Source organism: Heloderma suspectum, chromosome 6 (genome assembly GCF_057233095.1).
Source record: "Heloderma suspectum isolate Gila_16-S chromosome 6, 16-S_ref, whole genome shotgun sequence".
NCBI classification, from domain to species: Eukaryota; Metazoa; Chordata; class Lepidosauria; order Squamata; family Helodermatidae; genus Heloderma; species Heloderma suspectum.
In genome coordinates, this window is record NC_139463.1 from 108,805,689 (window position 1) to 108,824,133 (window position 18,445).

Consider the following 18,445-nt stretch of genomic DNA (forward strand, 5'->3'; position numbering starts at 1 on the left):
ACCTAGTAAACCTGGCCATTTCCTTCTCTCAGGCTTACAATCCATATGAAATGACACAAGAGGGAAAAGGGATGGGAATGGAGGAAGGAGGGAAACCAAATCTCCGACAACAGTTCTTAAAGTTACAGCATTCTTATCATGATCCTTTGAGACTGAAAGAGTTGAGACAGAAGTGGAGAAAAAGGAGCTGGTATATCAGGGGTGGTGGTCAGTGTGACAGGTGGGGCTTCGAGCACATCCGTAGAGGAGGAGCCAGGGGCTCACGAGAGGATTCCCCACCCACTCCCTGGCAGAGATACAATATAATATTAAAGACATTCAGTTAGATTTTAAATAGTTTATAACAATGTAAATTATTATAATATATTATTATATAATATAAATTAATACATTAATAAATTAATAAATTATAATGAAATATACAGTGTGTGTGTGTGTGTGTGTGTGTATGTATGTATATATATATATATATATATATATATATATGATAGCAGAGATGCAACAGAATATTAAATTCATTCAGAGAGATTCCCCCCCCCCATTACTCCCAGGCAGAGATGCAATAGAATATTAAATTTATTCCAACAAATTTTCACTAGTTCCACAGCTTACTCTCAGGCAGTGATTCAATAAACTCACCAAGCAGCTCTACTGCTTAAAAACAACAACAATAGGCCAATGTAGGGATGTACATTTGGTTGGGGGCAGCGGTCCTCAGCAGGGAAATCCATGCTGCTTGGAACCCCATGGATTTTCCCAGAGCCTTACCGCGTCCCTCGGATTTCATGGGGCAGCTCTCCTCCATTCTAAACTGCGTGATTGGCTAATGGTGGCTGACATTAGCCAATTGCGCTGTTTAGAATGGAGGAGAGCTACCTTGCAGGAAAACCGATGGACACGGAGGCAAGTGGGGTGGGCCTGCTGCGGACTTTGCAGGCCAGGTTCTTGAGAATCTGGCCTTATTTGAGTCTGCAGTGTATTTCTCCGCCATCCCTAGGCCAGAGAGAGAGAGAGAGAGAGAGATTTTTCCCCTCACATCCATTCATTCTGCTGCTACTGTTGCCTCTGCTTCCTCCCCCATTGCTGAGAGAGTACAGACAATGACATAGACATGGAAGGAGGAGAGAACTGAGGTACTATTCCACCATTTGCCTTCACCAACACCCTTCTGACCCATCCTTTTGGGAAGGATCAGGGTCAGATTCAATTGGCTGCCCCAGTCACAAATGTTATGCTTTTGAAGTTTTTTTTTTTTTTAAGAAATAACTAACCCCCAGTTTCAGAGGTGCAAGCCCTCCAGGAAGGGATGCCTTTTTCTTTCTTTTACTAGTGGTGTGTGAGTGCATGCAGAGTTTTCAGAATGATGCAGATGCCACCTGTCAGACCCGTAATTCTTTCCTGGTCTGTCACTCCTGCAGCATAGCAGCAACATCTGAAATGATGGAAGAAGAAGAAGCCAGTGAGGCATGGTGTGGACTTGCCCTCTTGTGACTTCTGCAAACCCTTGGCCTCCTCAGCCCATGTCCTGGTTCCAATCAACTTTAGCTAAACTTTTGACATTTTGGCTGGTACTGACCAGAACAACATCAACAAAATGTTCTTTCCTCTAGGAACCTGCGTGAAAGGCAAAACATTGACATATGTAGGTTTTCAAATCTGTATCTCTGTGACATGATAAATATTAGCAGCTCTTCCATTTCTAAAGGCCAGAGAGCTGTTAAAGGTTAGAGCCTCTATATTATCTGGGATGCCTTGAGGGGATTGCAAAGGCAAGGTCTGCTAACAGTGACTGGATACAGTAAATACTTTTACAGTGTGTGAGCGGGTCTGGGGGCAAAGGCCCATCAAAACCTCCTTGGTCCATGGACTCCATCAGACACACAGCAGCTAGAAATAGGCTTTAACTCCAAAGTTTAATAAGAAAGACTCTCCTAGTTGTAACAATGGTAGTTTCCGGACAGAACATAAAACAACTGAGGAACAGCTCATTCATTAGATGAATTCTCTCCACCTTCACCTACGGCTGACACCGGGCAGGTAAATAATTCCCGCACAGTTTGTCTCTGCCAAATGCACAAGGAGAAACCGTGCCCACAGCTGCTAAATTCTTCTCTGATGTTTCTCCCAGGTACCATTCCTTGAGAAAAGGCCAACCCCTCCAGCCTTGGGCAGTTAAGTCCATTGAAGCCTTTTTGGAGCTTGCTCTTAAAGGGGCAATGTAGGAAGAGGGGTAGGTCTCTTCTGACCCCAGTATGTTAAGCGACTCCTGACAGGTGACTCCTGACAGGCGTATAGAGGAGCAGAGGTTGGTGTTTCCTATGTAAAAAGCCATTCCTTCCTCCTGTCTTGCTTCTGCTGCTCCTGCTCTCTGTGTCTCTGTTGATCTCCCTGTCTCTTCTCCACCTCCTTCCCAGCTATCTCCTTTCCCCTTTTTATCCAGTGCCACCATGCTTTTCCTCCTATCATCCTCTTCACCCCCTCCCTCTTCTGGGTGAATGGCACTGCTGTGTAAGGGCGAGGGTCACCCCGGCAACACAGGGATGGGTATGACAGGTGCTGGGTCTTGGTAAGAGACGGCGAGCCCTGCTGATCTCTCACACAGTGCAATGCTATAGATGTCAGACTGAGCTCATAGGATGTACCTCCAGATCAGTGTATATAGGCTTGCGGACTTCACATCTTGGAACCTATACTCACCAACCACAGTGTCCTAAGTGTATTGCTTGAAGAAGAAAATGTATCTTCTAAAAAGCAAGGAAAAGAATAATTTGCATTCAGGAATGTATTGACCCTGAAGATAAAAAGGGTCATGATTAACTTACTCATATCAGCTTGCCCACAGCAACAGAGGCCCTCCTCACTTCCCACCTTTGAGGCAGTGGGATGTACAAGTACACAAGAGAAGCTCTTTTCTTCAGTGGCCCCACACGTCTGGAATGGGTTGCCATCAAGTGTCCCTCAGGCCCTATCAGTGCAGGCTTTTAGGAAGGCCCTGAAGACCTACGTGTTTATTCTGGCCTCCTGATTATGTGTGTGAGTTTTTATTGTTGTTTTATACATTGTTGTTTTTATGAAATTGTATCTATTTTATTTGTTATTGTAACTATTTGTGCTCACTTAACATGCCAGCAAGGTTATGCTCAAAATCCTACAAGCCAGACTTCAGCAGTATGTGAACTGAGAACTACTGGAAGTACAAGCTGGGTTTCGAAGAGGCAGAGGAACTAGAGATCAAATCGCCAACATTCGCTGGATCATGGAGAAAGCAAGAGAATTCCAGAAAAACGTCTATTTCTGCTTCATTGACTATGCTAAAGCCTTTGATTGTGTGGATCACAACAAACTGTGGCAAATTCTTAAAGAGATGGGAGTACCAGACCACCTTACCTGTCTCCTGAGAAACCTGTACGAGGGTCAAGAAGCAACAGTAAGAACCAGACATGGAACAACCAATTGGTTCAAAATTGGGAAAGGAGTACAACAAGGCTGCATATTGTCGCCCTGCTTATTTAACTTATATGCAGAGTACATCATGAGAAACGCCGGGTTGGATGAATCACAGGTCGGAATTAAGATTGCTGGGAGAATTATCAACAACCTCAGATACACAGATGATACCACCCTAATGGCAGAAAGCGAAGAGGATCTCAAGAGCCTCTTGTTGAGGGTGAAAGTGGAGAGTGCAAAAGCTGGTTTGAAACTCAACATTAAAAAAACTAAGATCGTGGCATCTGGCCCCATCACTTCCTGGCATATAGAAGGGGAAGAAATGGAAGCAGTGACAGATTTTATTTTCTTGGGCTCCAAGATCACCGCAGATGGTGACTGTAGCCATGAAATTAAAAGACGCTTGCTCCTTAGGAGGAAAGCTATGGCAAACCTAGACAGCATAGTGAGAAGCAGAGACATCACCTTGCTGACAAAGGTCCGTAGAATCAAAGCTATGGTTTTCCCAGTAGTAATGTATGGCTGTGAGAGCTGGACTATAAGGAAGGCTGAGTGCTGAAGAATTGATGCTTTCGAACTGTGGTGCTGGAGAAGACTCTTACGAGTCCCCTGGGCTGCAAGGAGGTCAAATCAGTCAATCCTAAAGGAAATCAACCCTGACTGCTCATTGGAAGGACAGATACTGAAGCTCAAATATTTTGGCCACCTAATGCGAAGAGAAAACTCCCTGGAAAAGATCCTGATGCTGGGAAAGATTGAAGGCAAAAGGAGAAGGGGACGGCAGAGGATGAGATGGCTAGATAGCATCACCGATGCAATGAATATGAACTTGAGCACACTCTGGGAGAGAGTGGAGATCAGGAAGGCCTGGCGTGCTATGGTCCATGTGGTCACGAAGAGTCAGACACGACTTAACAACTGAACAACAATCTATTTTATAGTTGTAAGCTGCTTTGGGAGGGCTCCTGACCTGAAAGGTGGCCTTGAGATAGTTCAAATGAATAAATAGACATAAAAGCAGAAGAGTATAGGAAAACCTTAGTGAATGTAATACCGGAAAATTATAAGACATCGCCTATTATTCTTCCTTCTTTTTCTTTTATAATTTTGTTTCTCATTTCTTTAATTGATAAAATAAAATAGTAATAAACCAAATGAGATGTATTTCATTTTTTCTTGTTTGTTTGTAGGGTGGAAATGAATTGGTGGTGTTTTTTTTTCTCATTTTTCTTTTTAAAAAATTGCTTTCTAAACTATGAAATCTTTACTGTTGATCTGCTCCATCTATATCTGGTGATGTGATTCTGTACATGTCTGCTCAAAAATAAGTCCCATTGAGTTCAATGTGGCTTAATCCCCAATAAGTGGGTACAAGATTGCAGCCTAAATCTAAACCATTGTGAGCTCAATGGAACTTACTTTAAAGTAAGGTTGTACAGTGGGGGAACAGGGGAAGAGGGACACACTGGGTGATATGGAGTTGTTTCTGCCTCCCACCCCCCTGCATAATCTGGAAAAAAATAAAATAAAGAGATAAATGGCATCCATAGTGGCTGCAGAGTGCCCAAACAGTGACAATTAGCTTGTTTGCAAGCTACTTTTGACGTTTTTGGTGCTCCAAAACCACTACAGCTGGTATTTATTTAATTAATAAAAGAACTTTGGGAACAGTGGGGAGCAGGTGGCAGGACCCACATGCATCCTGTAGGTTGCATGCTACCCATCTGTTGTAGGCCTTACAGCCCTGTCTTATACATGGCTCTGTAGAAGTCCCATGGAGGGAAATTTAAACTGGGCTTGGAAGTTAAGGACAACTTCTGATTTTGATTTTAGACTTCCTTCAGCATCTCCAAAAAGCATCTGGACTTTTCTACCTATGAATATCTACATCTGCAGAAACAAAACACTGTACCCACAGAAAGTAGAACTGGCATTTTGAGCAACTCCATTGGAGGACTATGGATGAGCGCGTATGGATATGTTCCACAACAATGAATATCCTTCTTCTTTCTCAAGCCAACTCCAAAAACATCTTTATTAATTGAGACCTGGAAAAATTTGAATAAAGACCAAATCTACTCTTGACCTGCTGATGGTGGTTTCTACTAGCTGGAGTGGTGGAAAATTAATCTGAATGTACATCATCAAGGTTTAGAGAAGAATGCAAGAGTGAAGGGAGAAATAAGGTCATGCTTAACAGAAGTAATTTATTTTCTGCTGCTAATAATTATCATTGCACACAGTACATATGTGTGTGTGTGTGTGTTCAAAGATAAGAACAACTTACGCAGCTGTCATTTCAGAGACATCTGGCAGTTTCGTAAACTCTGGCACATTGAAGTTCATAAGTGTGATGGATACAAATTCACTAATGATCACTTTATCTGTAGAACTATATGAATGAGTTGCAACTCTTGTTCTCCAACTGCATATGGAAGAGTGCAAACTCTTGCTGGAAGAATAATGCATCAGGAGCAGAAGCAAAATCAGATGGGATGCTGACAAATCTGGGGCCAAGCCCCAATTCAGCCACTTCATTATAACCAATGCCCACCAGCAACACTATCAGTCTTGGCAGAAGTTACAGAAAACTTGGATTGACAGACCTGTGCCTGCCACACTCTGATCGAGATTGGGGTGGAGCAAGTCATCGGCACAGGTGTCTTTGTAGACTGAACGTAGCATAAAAATGGGCTGCTTTTGGTCTACGTTTTGCATGTTGCCTCTGATGGCTCATAGGGCTTCCCAAAATAGCACTGTGGATCATAGTAATTTTCATGATTAAAGGGCAGATAATCTGTTTTGCTGAAGTCTTCTAGTGTCAATGCAACCAAAGGAAATATGTTGGTGTTATTCCATAACAGGACATGATCTGCTCCATTTTGGGGCAGTAAAACTATATAGAGTTATGTAGTGGGGGGAAGCAGTCCCTTGGGGATTTGATCAAACTTTCTGAATAGAGAAAGATTGCCTTGGGACCAGTGGAAAGAAAGAGGCTGGTGATTGCCCAGTCTATATCCCTATCCTGGTCAAGTTCACCTGAAATTGCCTGCTAAGAAACCAGATCATTAGTCCACCTATTCCAGTACTGTCTACTCTAACTAGCAAGGATGTGCCAAGGTCTCTCAGAGGTCTCTCCCTGCCATGCAACCTAAGACCCTTTCAACTGGAAATGCTGTCAAATGAACCTGGAGTGTTGGGCATGCAAAAGATGAGGTCTGCTATTGACCTGTGGACCCACCTGCCCTCAGAGCTAGTCACTTAAGCAGACAATTATAATAGCACCCCAGGTAACAGTTCCCTTCTGCCACCTCCTAGAGATGCCCTCTTAGATATCATTATGGTCTCTCCCAAAAGCAGCCTAAGGATGCTACATTCCATGACCACTTTTGTCCTAGTGTTTTCAATCTACGGCGATTATTGGGTAGGGATGGCACAGGTGTCTGGTGGGGGCTTGAAGCTTGGCCATTTCTGGATGCAGGGAATGCTGAACAAATTTGCGGATGACACAAAATTGGGCAGGATAGCTAATACTTTGGAAGACAGAAACAAAATTCAAAGTGATCTTGATAGACTGAAGTGCTGGGCAGAAAATAACAGAATGACATTTAATAGGGATAAATGCCAAGTTCTGCACCTAGGAAAAAGAAACCAAATGCACACTTACAAGATGGGGCATACATGGCTCAACAACACTACAAGCGAGAAGGATCTTGGAATTGTTGTCGATCACAAGCTGAATATGAGCCAACAATGTGATGTGGCTGCAAAAAATGCAAATGCTATTTTGGGCTGCATTCATAGAAGCATAGCTTCCAAATCCCGGGACGTACTAGTTCCCCTCTACTCAGCACAGGTTAGGCCTCATCTGGAGTACTGTGTCCAGTTCTGGGCACCACACTTTAAAAAGGATGCAGATAAACTGGAGAGGATTCAGAGGAGGGCAACAAAGCTGATCAGGGAACTGGAAACAAAGCCCTGTGAAGAGAGACAGAAAGAACTGGGCATATTTAGCCTTGAGAAGAGAAGACTGAGGGGAGATAGGATAGTGCACTTCAAGTACTCGAAAGGTTGTCACAGAGAGGAAGGCCAGGATCTCTTCTCAATCATCCCAGAATGCAGGATGCGGAATAATGGGCTCAAGTTACAGGAAGCCAGATCATCAGGAAAAACTTCCTGAGAGTTAGAGCAATATGACAATGGAACCAATCCTAGGGAGGTGGTGGGCTCTCTCACACTGGAGGCATTCAAGACGAGGCTGGACAGACATCTGTCAGGGATGCTCTGACATGGATTCCTGCATTGAGCAGGGGGTTGGACTCGATGGTCTTGTAGGCCCCTTCCAACCCTACTATTCTATGATTGCTTCATCCCCCAGACACCAGTCCTGGGATCCCCAAGCTTGCCCAACTCGGTGCTTAAATGGATCACTTATGCCTGTAATGCTGTGTCGATGGCTGCTTTAAGGCCACCATTTGCGTAAATGGCCCTTTACAAAAAAGGGCAAGCTGCCATTTTCATGCAAAATGGTGGCTTGGCAAGGGAGCAGGCAGCTGCGCTCCACTCACTGGGTGCCTGCAGACTGCGTGGCTGGCGGGGGTCCAGCGCGCAGTGTGTGGGGCGAGCTATGGTGAGTCTGCCCATCCCTCCTATCAGGTGCAGGTGCTACAGTGTGAATAACATGTCTGTAGCACAGGGCCACCAGAGGCTACACCTAGAAATCATTCCTCCATTATATTTTGATATTCAATTAACAAAAAAGTTAAGGTTAACCAAAAAATGTGAAAGCTATACAGTTTTCAACCAAGCAGCAAAAAGCTAAGGCTCACAAACCTTAACACCACATCTTCCCTAAAGAGGCAGAAAGTGCAGGTGAAATTCTCATTCTCCCACTGCAGATGAACTATGTGGACGGGATGAAGAATATGATATGCAGAGGTGACTGTGGGGTTGTGGAAAACTGATGGCGAAAAGCTTTGGGCCACCTAATTCTCCCTTTTTTAGAGTAGCCTTCCTCAACTTGGTGCCCACCAGATGTGCTGCACTGTAACTCCTATCAGCCTTAGCTGAATGAAAGTGAGGGGTAGAGGTGTATGAACCCCACTCACCAGTCTGCCTGGGGGTCTGCAGGGGGAGGGAGGCAATCTATTCCTCCCCCCGGAATCCTCCCTGGCCAGCTTTGCTCTGCTGCGAGTCCGTGGAGCCCACTGCCCGTCTGCGGACGCAAGTGCCCTGACCCCACGCCCGGCTTGCCTGGCTGCGGGGGGGGGGGCTGTTGCGGGTGGCGGGGGGAGGACGGGACAAGGGCGAAGGCCATTGGCCTTCGCCCCTGGGGTCTCCAAGGGGTGGGTCTAGCCGGCCACTATTTAGGCCGCGCTGCCCCGCAGCCTCCTCATTCCGGCTATTCCAGCTGGAATTTTCGCACCCTTTTTTAAGCGGCAGCACATCACGTCCTCCCTCGTCCTTGATGGCGGCGGCGGCAGTGCGGCGGCAACCCCAGGGACAAGGCGGTGGCTTGGCGACGGCAACTCCGGGGACAAGGCGGCGGCGGCGCGGAGGCAACCCCAGGGAGGAAGCGGCGGCTCGACGGCGTGGCGGCGGCAACCCCAGGGATGAGGCGGCGGCGCAGCGGTGCCTTCGGGATGAGGCGGCTGCTTGGTGGCGCGGCGGCAGCTCGGCAGCAGCATTCCCGGGACAACGCAGCTATTGTGCTGCATGGTTTGCTCCCCTCCCCCGGCACAAGCGAGAGGCTTTTCACCCTTCCCTCCCACTTTCTTTGGTGCTCTAGTTTCCGCGGCGTTTCTCCCCCCCCCAGCTGATTTCAGAAGGGGAGAGTCTCCTGTTTTTGCCCCTTTCTCGCTCCATAACACCTTACAGTTGCGTGTGTTTGTGGGCTTGGGGGGGTCTCCGTTGGCTTTCCAGCGCTTTCGGGAAGCTGTTTTAAGGTTAGGGAAGGGAAAGGGTTCTGGTGCCTGGGCGTACCTCCTCCTTTTCACCTCTGTGGGCCGTTTATCTGCGGCTGCCTTGAGATTTTCTAGGGATGGCGGAGAATTTCTCCCCAAAACTTCGGGGGGCTGAGCGCCAATGTGTTCGGCCCCCCGAACAAGTTTCAGGGAGAAATTCTCCGCCCCCCCCCGCCCCCCACACCTCCCCCCCGGGACGGGACTTACATTTGGCGAATGTCCCTCCCGGCGGCGGGTCCGGCCGGCGGTTCGTTGGGTCTTCGTCCGGGGCGGGAGCGGCAACCGGTCTTTCGACCGGCTGCCACCGCCGCCATTCCAATAAAAGAAAAAAAAAACAACGCCCCCGTGATAGGCTACGTGACGATTAACGTAGCCTATCACGGCTAGATTTGCAAAGTCAGCCGTGATAGGCTACGTAAATCGTCACGTAGCCTATCACAGGTGACTTTAAAAAAAAAAAGCGCGTACGGATAATGGTGGCCCCCATAGGGAGCCGCCATTCCCGTTCCTTATTTGGTCGCTGTAGTCTACGTAAAGATTACGTAGACTACGGCAAAAATAAGGGCAGCGCTATTTGCGTTGCCCTTATTTTCGCCGTAGTCTACGTAAAGATTTACGTAGACTACAGCGACCAAATAAGGAACACGAATGGCGGCTCCCTATGGGGGCCGCCATTTGCGTACGTGCTTTTTTTTTTTTTTTAAAGTCACCCGTGATAGGCTACGTGACGATTTACGTAGCCTATCACGGCTGACTTTGCAGATCTAGCCGTGATAGGCTACGTTAATCGTCACGTAGCCTATCACGGGGGTGTTTGTTTGTTTTTTTAACTTTTAATTTCGCAGCCGGGCGAGGCGAGGCGCCTCCTCCCCGGCCTGAATTTCGGCCGGGTGAGGCGGGAAGCCTCCCCCCCGGCCTGAGTTTCGGCCGGGCGAGGCGGGAAGCCTCCCCCCCTGGCCTGAACTTTGCGGGGGGAGCAGCGAAGCGCCTCCTCCCCACCGCGAAAAGCTGCGAGACCAGGTAAGTGACTTTCGTGCACCCCTAAGATTTTCCCGGGCTTTCTTTAGCACTCTGCTGCCCCCTAGTGGCCTGTTGTGCCTTCACCCCCCCTTTGCTTTATAAAGGTAGATAGGGGGAGGGAGGAGAAAATAAATTATATAAATAAATAAATAAATAAATAAAAAGGGGGGGAGCAGTTGTTTAGGGGGGGCTCAAGTAAGGCTCAAGGCTTCGCCTGGAAAGTATAGGGTGCGTTTTTATATAAAGAATAACAGTAACGAAAGACAAAGCAAACAAATAGACAAATTAATTTACACGCAATTGATAGTATAATATTATTACCAATAAATAAATAAATAAGAATTATAGAAAGAGAAATTGGAAACATACGAAATATATCCATAGGTAAGTGCATTTCATTCAGGGTTCCATTTAAAGCCAGTTGGCAGATCTCCCAACACACAGCGATGCCACCCAAGAAGGGTTTGGGGGGGGGGGAAGGCAAGGGCAAAGCCGCTTTCCCCCCAGCTAAAGCCCCCTGCCCCCCAGCTAAGCGCCACTTCCGTAGGGCCGACTCTTCCTCATCTGACGATGAGGATCAAGACATGGCCCTCATTCTGGCCAGACTGGAGGCTGCTGAACGGGACTTAGGGATCCCTGCATTAATCACCCCTGCCAGGCGGGCTCCCCGGACTTCAAGGGTTACTAGAGGGCAAGCTCGCAAGGATCTATTAATATCTATTTCAGAGAGGCTGGCAGCAATCGAGGCTTCCAAGAAGGTCGTCACCGTCACTGGGCAAACAGCATCTGCACCAGCCCCAGCGCTCGCATGCCCATCTTCGGAGCAGCCCCCTCCGGTGCAAGGGTCGCCGGCACCCGTCTCTCTAGCTCCTGCAGTTTTAGACCGCAGCCAGATCCCTGACATGGCAAACAACCTTTGTTCAGGTGAGGTTTCAGTCCCTGGGGGGTCCGTGCCAACGACTGGCTGTAACCAGTTCCCGCCATACGGGTGGTTCCCCTTTTCAGCGGGGATGAGTTGGCCTTTTCACTCCCCAGTAGGGGGCATCCCAGGGTTCCCTCACCCTGGTGTACCACCCCACCGCTTCAGCTCAGGTTACACACTCCCGGCACTAAGCCATGCCACACCAGGTGGGGCCGCCATTACAATGGGCATCCCTGCATCTGCCCAATCCCAGGGGCCCCCCGTCCCTGCTCCAAACCTCTCAGGTGGGGTTTACAGGGGAGGAGCACCCACGGCCCCTCCGGCTGCTGAGCCTTCTTCGGCTGGTGACAGAGTGGCTCCTCAGCACGCCCCATCCACCATGGCTGCCTGCGCAGCTGTGTGGCAAGGCCCCGTAGGCGGGAGCTCCGAGGAGCTTGGGGTGGGCAGCAATGACCCTTATGCCCAGGTAGAGAATAGGGCAATCCCGACCGGGGGTACATTCACTCCCCTGGGATATCACCTATTGCCAGCAACAAAAGAGAAAATACTCCGGGGAGAATTTGTTGACATCTTCTCCCTGTTATTCCGTGAGTCTGAAACAAAGGAAGGGGAGAAATCTAGTGATAGGGATCAGGAGAGGGTCAGGCGTAAGAAGGTGTCACGCACATGGGCAAATTGGCTGCCCAGCTTTTTAATATATATGGGTGTCATTCAGCAAAAGCACCCAGAGCGGGGTTGGGTCCTCACTAAGTATTTGGATATTATATATAGGGCCTACACCGAATACGAGGGCGGAGCCTGGCTGGCCTATGATGAATCCTTCCGTATGCGGGCGGCATTTGACCCCACGTTGCGCTGGGACACCAAAGATCAGGATCTTTGGCTGCAGTTTATGACCCCTGCCAGGCCGGGTTTTGGCGAGTGATCTGATAGTGGGCACATACTAGCTAAGCTGACGCCTGCCTCAGCCCCTAAGGCTGGGGTGGGACAGCTGGTTCAACACCACGCTCTCTGTTGGGAGTTTGGTTCCAAGGGCATCTGCTTTAAAAACCCATGCAGATTTCGCCACGCATGCTCCATTTGCGGGGGACAACACGCCTTCATTGGCTGCCCAAAGGCCAAAGGTCAGCGGGGCCCAAATCGTGAATGGCAGGGTGGTAGGAAGCCTGGGGGCAGCACACAACCTCCGCCAAAAGGGACCCAGTCCAATTAAGTTGCAGCCCCTACGGCACCTTTTGAAGCGCTACCCGCTTCGGAAGGACGCCCGCTACTTGGAAGAGGGATTTTCCCTGGGTTTTAGGATTCCGTTTCAGGGCCAACGCCAGGCCCAAATTTGCCAGAATCAGAAATCTATTGCAGGTTTCGAACACCTAGTCTTGGATAAGATCAATAAGGAAGTGGTCACGGGGCGGGTCATTGGTCCATTCGATTCCCCTCCTTTCCCCAACCTCAGGGTCTCCCCTTTGGGCATTGTGCCTAAAAAGGCCGCAGGTGAATACCAGCTGATCCACAACTTGTCCTTCCCCAGGGGGGAGTCTGTGAATGACACCATTCCTGAGCACCTGTGCTCTGTTCACTACACGCCATTTGATGCGGCAGTATCTATGGTGAAGGCACTGGGCCCTGGGGCCCTCACGGGAAAATGCGACATTAAATCCGCATTCCGCCTCTTGCCAATTTCCCCCGATGATTTCGACCTTTTAGGATTCAGTTTTTCTGGTCAGTTCTACGTCGACAGGGCCCTACCCATGGGATGTTCCGTGTCCTGTGCTATGTTTGAGAAGTTCAGTTCCTTTTTGGAATGGGCTCTGATTGATAAAACCGGGTCCCATAGCATCGTGCACTACCTCGACGATTTCCTATTTGTAGGTCCATCTGACACCCCCCAGTGCGCACGGCTAATGCAGGAATTTTCCACCCTCACAAATGAGCTGGGTGTACCTTTGGCGGGGGGAAAAACCGAGGGCCCTTCCCCCACTATTAAATTTTTGGGCATAGAACTGGACTCCGTGAATCAGTTGTGTAAGCTCCTGGCGGACAAATTACAGGCCCTAAAGGATAGGATAAAGCACATGCTTCATTCTAAGAAAGTCACGCTGTTGGCATTGCAGGAAGTTGATGGGCATCTTAATTTCGCCTCTTGGGTAGTTGCCCCTGGCAGGGCCTTCCTTAGACGCCTTTGTAATGCCATGTGGGGCCTGCGCTTGCCGCACCATCGCATTCGGGTATCATCAGCCATGAAAGATGATCTTTTTGCGTGGCTGCATTTCCTTAACGCATTCAATGGCGTTTCCTTCTGGAGGAAGGAGTTGCTATTGGAAGCAGAACTTCAGATACATTCAGATTCATCTGGGGCCCTAGGCTTTGGGGTTGTGTTTCGCGATCGATGGTGCCACACACGTTGGCCGGCTGAGTGGTTAGCCCTAGGTGTCAGAAGAGACCTTACTTTCTTAGAGCTCTTTCCGATATACGTTGCCGCGCACCTGTGGGCAGCCCAGCTTGCTAATTCTGTCGTGCATTTTTGGTGCGACAACCAAGCCACTGTCCAGGTCATTAATTCTTTGTCATCGCGCAACAGTAGGGTCATTGCTTCGGGCTTTCATTCTGCAGTGCCTGTGTTTTAATATTTTATTCCGTGCACGACACATTCCTGGCATGGATAATGCCTTGGCTGATGCATTGTCACGAAACCAGGTGCAACGTTTCCGAGAACTGGCCCCCTGGGCGCGGGCTATTCCGGACACCAATCCAGCCGCTCTGTGGGAAGTTGGCTGGAAGAGGCGGAACAGGCCATCCTGCAGTCCTTAGCCCCCAGCACGACAGCGGCTTACGCCAGGTCAGGCAGGGAGTTCTTTTCATTCCGGGTGGCTGCACATCTTCCACAGTGCTGGCCAATACTGGTCGATCACCTTCTGCAGTTTTGCGTGCATGCCCACAGGCAGGGCCTAGCGGCCCGGACCATCGGGGGTAGGCTTGCTGCACTTGCCTTCTGGTCTAAAATGAAGGGTGTAGCAGATAACACCATGGACTTCCGGGTCCGGCGGATGCTTCAGGGCTGGTCCAGGGGGTCCCCATTGCCTCCTGACCCTAGACGCCCTCTGTCACCAGACATATTGCTGGGCTTGCGGGATCTGTGGCCTTCCTTGTGCAAATCCCCTCAAGAAGCCTTGTTATTTCATGCTGCAGCTCTTACAGCATTCTTTGGGGCATTCCGGATATCGGAGTTGGTGGTGTCTGTTTGTTTGTTTGTTTGATTATTTATTTATCCTTTTATCCTTTTTTCCTTTTTAATGCTTCCACAGTATCTCATGATGTTTTATGATTTGTAATTGTGATTACCTGCCATGGTTGAACTTTCTGGTGGTTCCATCTGTCCCCATCTCCTCTTGATTTGTGTCTGGCTCTTGCTAAATATATAGCATGGAGAGCATGTGCTACAGCATAGACAGCATTGTAGATACTGTAGCTCTGGCCAGACATTCCCTTTTCAAAGAACAATCCAGAAAGGCTCCCCAGCTTCTCCTTCCCAGTGCAAATTTTAATACCTGGCTGATATAAATTATATTTTGGGAGAGAACAGTCAAACACAGTGTACCAGAAATTCTGGATGAAAAAAATATTTGACTGATATGGATTTATGCTCTCGAGAAAGTCCGGAAATCCTGGCACCACATTGATATGGAGAGTGAATGACAAGGTGCCATTGAAGGATATTGGGGTGAATTTGACTCCAGGAAGAATAGCCATGTAATCCCATTCAGCTGTTGTGATCCAGACCTTCTCTCTAGGATGCTTATAATACATTTCCTTGTAGAACAGAGCTAGTTGTAAACCCTGCAGAGACTGATTATCTCCATAGACAAGAATCACTTTGATTTCACTAAATGAGAGAGTTGATAGAATTGGTCTCAATTTTACTTGAAGTATTTTTATTGGTGAAAAAATTGTCACTATTGGGATCACCTCTGTCCAAGCAATGCAAAGACCATTCTGAAAAAGCCTTGGTTTTAAAGTCTGAAGGAAGTTTTCTCCACTATCATCATCTGAAACAATGAGGCCAATCCAGTTCCATCCAAAATGCTTGAGTAGCTGAACAATACCAACAGACTGAGTTCCTTTGCTTGGGCCCATCCGGTAGAAAGAAGGGAACTGAATTTTGTCCTTCAGCACTGGATCAAAGGAGCCATAGCTGAGCTAATGGGAATGGTATGACAGTTTATAATATCATAAACCATGCCTTTCTTCTAAAACAGAAACTGACTCTGTACAAAGGCCTGTCAAGGTTAATGTCCTTATCTCATTGAATATGACTTTCTAGCCAATGTTGTGGGTTCTAATAGTCCAATATCTTACATGTCTTAGTAAATGTATGTTGTATTAGCAACATTCAGCTTATAGTATGAGAAGAAGCAAGATGTAGAGGAATCTGTCTCCCAAGGGTTTACATTTCCACCACACACACTCACAGCTTAGATTCTTAAACTGCATTCCTACTACAATTTACATGGGAGTACGCTCTATTGAACTCAATGGGTCTTACTTCTTTGTAGACATCTATAAGATTGCACTCTCAGTTTTGTGGGTTCTTGTTTCTAGGAAATACCTGAATACCAAAATGGCAGTGCAGCCAATTAAGAGCTCAGTGGGCTGGGCAGAGAACTTTGCCCTCAGCAGTTTTGATGTTGGACAAAAGTAGATACAAACACTGTCAGTGTGGTTGCTTCTATCTAATTCTGAAGACATACCTGTGGTATCTTGTAGGCATTAAAGACATTGGCTATCTGGATGGAGTTTTGGGAGGTGAGACCACCAATAACAGCCATTAATTTAGCTTCCTTGACACAGTTGTAATTGGGAAAATCTCCTTGTCCTGTAAAACGAAGGTGCAGAGTGTTCCAAGAGGTTACCCTTGAATTAAAAGCATTCTCACAAATCTTGAATCCCAGTGTGGTGTTGGGTAAGAATTCAGCATCCTTCTTGATCTCATGAAGGGCAAAAACAAAGGCAAGGACATGCTGGTAGTTTTTTGGAATCATGCTGCAATGAGATTTTCGCATCATCTTAAATCTTGCCATCACCAATCCAACTGCATGACAACTTGCATTGTGATTTGCCTATCAAAGTTGCATATTACTACACGTATTATAGAAAAATCTTGCTCAAATGAATGATTTGAGGATAGTCTCCTAAGACAACATGAACATACGGAAGTATCTTTGCAGTGTTTAAAGTGTTGGATTGGGTTGTGGGAAACCCCAAACCAAATCTCTGTTCACTTGTGAATTTCAGTCAGGCTGCAATTCTCATGCCACTTTATTTTGTGTAAACCCCATTGGGACTTAATTCTGAGTAAACATGACCAGGCAGCTCTGTCAGTATTGTTGTCAAAGACACTCTCTCTTTTCCTAATCTACCTTACTGGGTTGTTGTTAAGAAAGATGTCCCTCTGAACTTTGCAGAGCAAGCACAAGACACAGAGAAATGACTACAGACATAGAGCCATTCACTGGTGGTGAGAAGGTTTCAATGGAGGCCTTCCTGCTCCCCTCACCGCATCAAAAAATCAATCTCTCCCACCCATATTCCCTTCAATCTCTCTCTTGGGGCACATCAACTTCTCATTTATTTCTTTTCTTTCCTTCCAACTATCTGTCTCCCTCTGACCACTGCTTCTGCTTCTGCTTCTTCTTCTTCTTCTTCTTCTTCTTCTTCTTCTTCTTCTTCTTCTTCTTCTTCTTCTTCTTCTTCTTCTTCTCTCTTTCTCTCTTTCTCTCTCCCCCTTCCTTCCTTTTTTCTTTCTCTGTCTCTCTGTCAATTTTGTATATGCAGATCTACTGAAAACACAGCATTGCACTTGCAGAGAGAAAAGGTAGCATTTTTTGTGGAAAAAGTCCAAATTACACTTGGACTACTATGGATGAGCACTTATGGATTTTTCTGACAAAGATGAATATTCTGCCTCTGCCCCGAAGCCAACTCCCAAACCATTTTTCATAACTGAGATCTGGAGAGATTTTGATAAAGACCGGGTCTAATCTTGACCTACTGATGGCTCTGTTTCTACTAGCTGTAGTGCTGTGAAATGATTCTGAATGAACATCACCAAAATTTATTATTTTTATTATTGAATTTATATCCCGCCTTTTTTCCTCTTGCAAGGAACCCAAGGCGGCTTACATTCTCCTCCTCCTCTCCATTTTATCCTCAAAACAACAACCTGTGAGGTAGGTTGGGCTGAGAGTCTGTGACTGGCCCAGTCACCCAGTGAGCTTCCATGGCCAAGTGGGGACTAGAACCCAGATTTCCCGGCTCCCAGTCCAGCACTCTCACCACTACACGTACTTTGTCAACCTAACTCTGAGAACTGCATGCGGAACTTTAAAAAAATGCTAAAGAACTACTTACGTGGCATCCTTTGGAAAATATGGGTGTTCCTCAAATGATGGCACATTGAAGGTTCAAAGCATGATGGATACAAATTCACCAATGAAAACAGCATCTGAAAAACTATCTATATGTGCTCGAACTGTTGTTCTCCTCCTGCATATAGAGGGGTTCAAATTCTTGCTGGAGGAATAATGCAGCAAGAGCAAAAGCAAAATCAGATTGGATGCTGACAAAACTGGGGCTGACCCCCAACTGGACCCCTTCATGAACACTAGTGGCCACCATCAACAAAATCAGTCCTGGCAGAAGATACAGAAAAACATGGACTGATATAGAGCTGAACCTGCCTCAAAGCAACCTCCCAGATTCAGGTAGAGCACCTTTTTTGACATGAGTCTTTGTAGACTCAGTGTAGAATATCACACTTCAACTGTACTGGTTTTGGTATGTAATTTGCATGGGGCCCACGTTCCCACATAGGGCTTCTGAAAACAGCTCTGCTGATTACAGGAATTGTAATAATTCCAGGGCAGGTAATCTGTTTTGTCAAACTCTTCACATCTCAGAACAAGCAATGCAATGTCTCTGCGATCCCCCTCTAGAGCATTGTCTGCTTCAAGTTAGTTGCACTGCTTGAGACAGTGCAACTATCCAGAGAACTATGTTGGGGTGAAGAAGCCTGCTGGAGAGTTGACTTTATTGTATT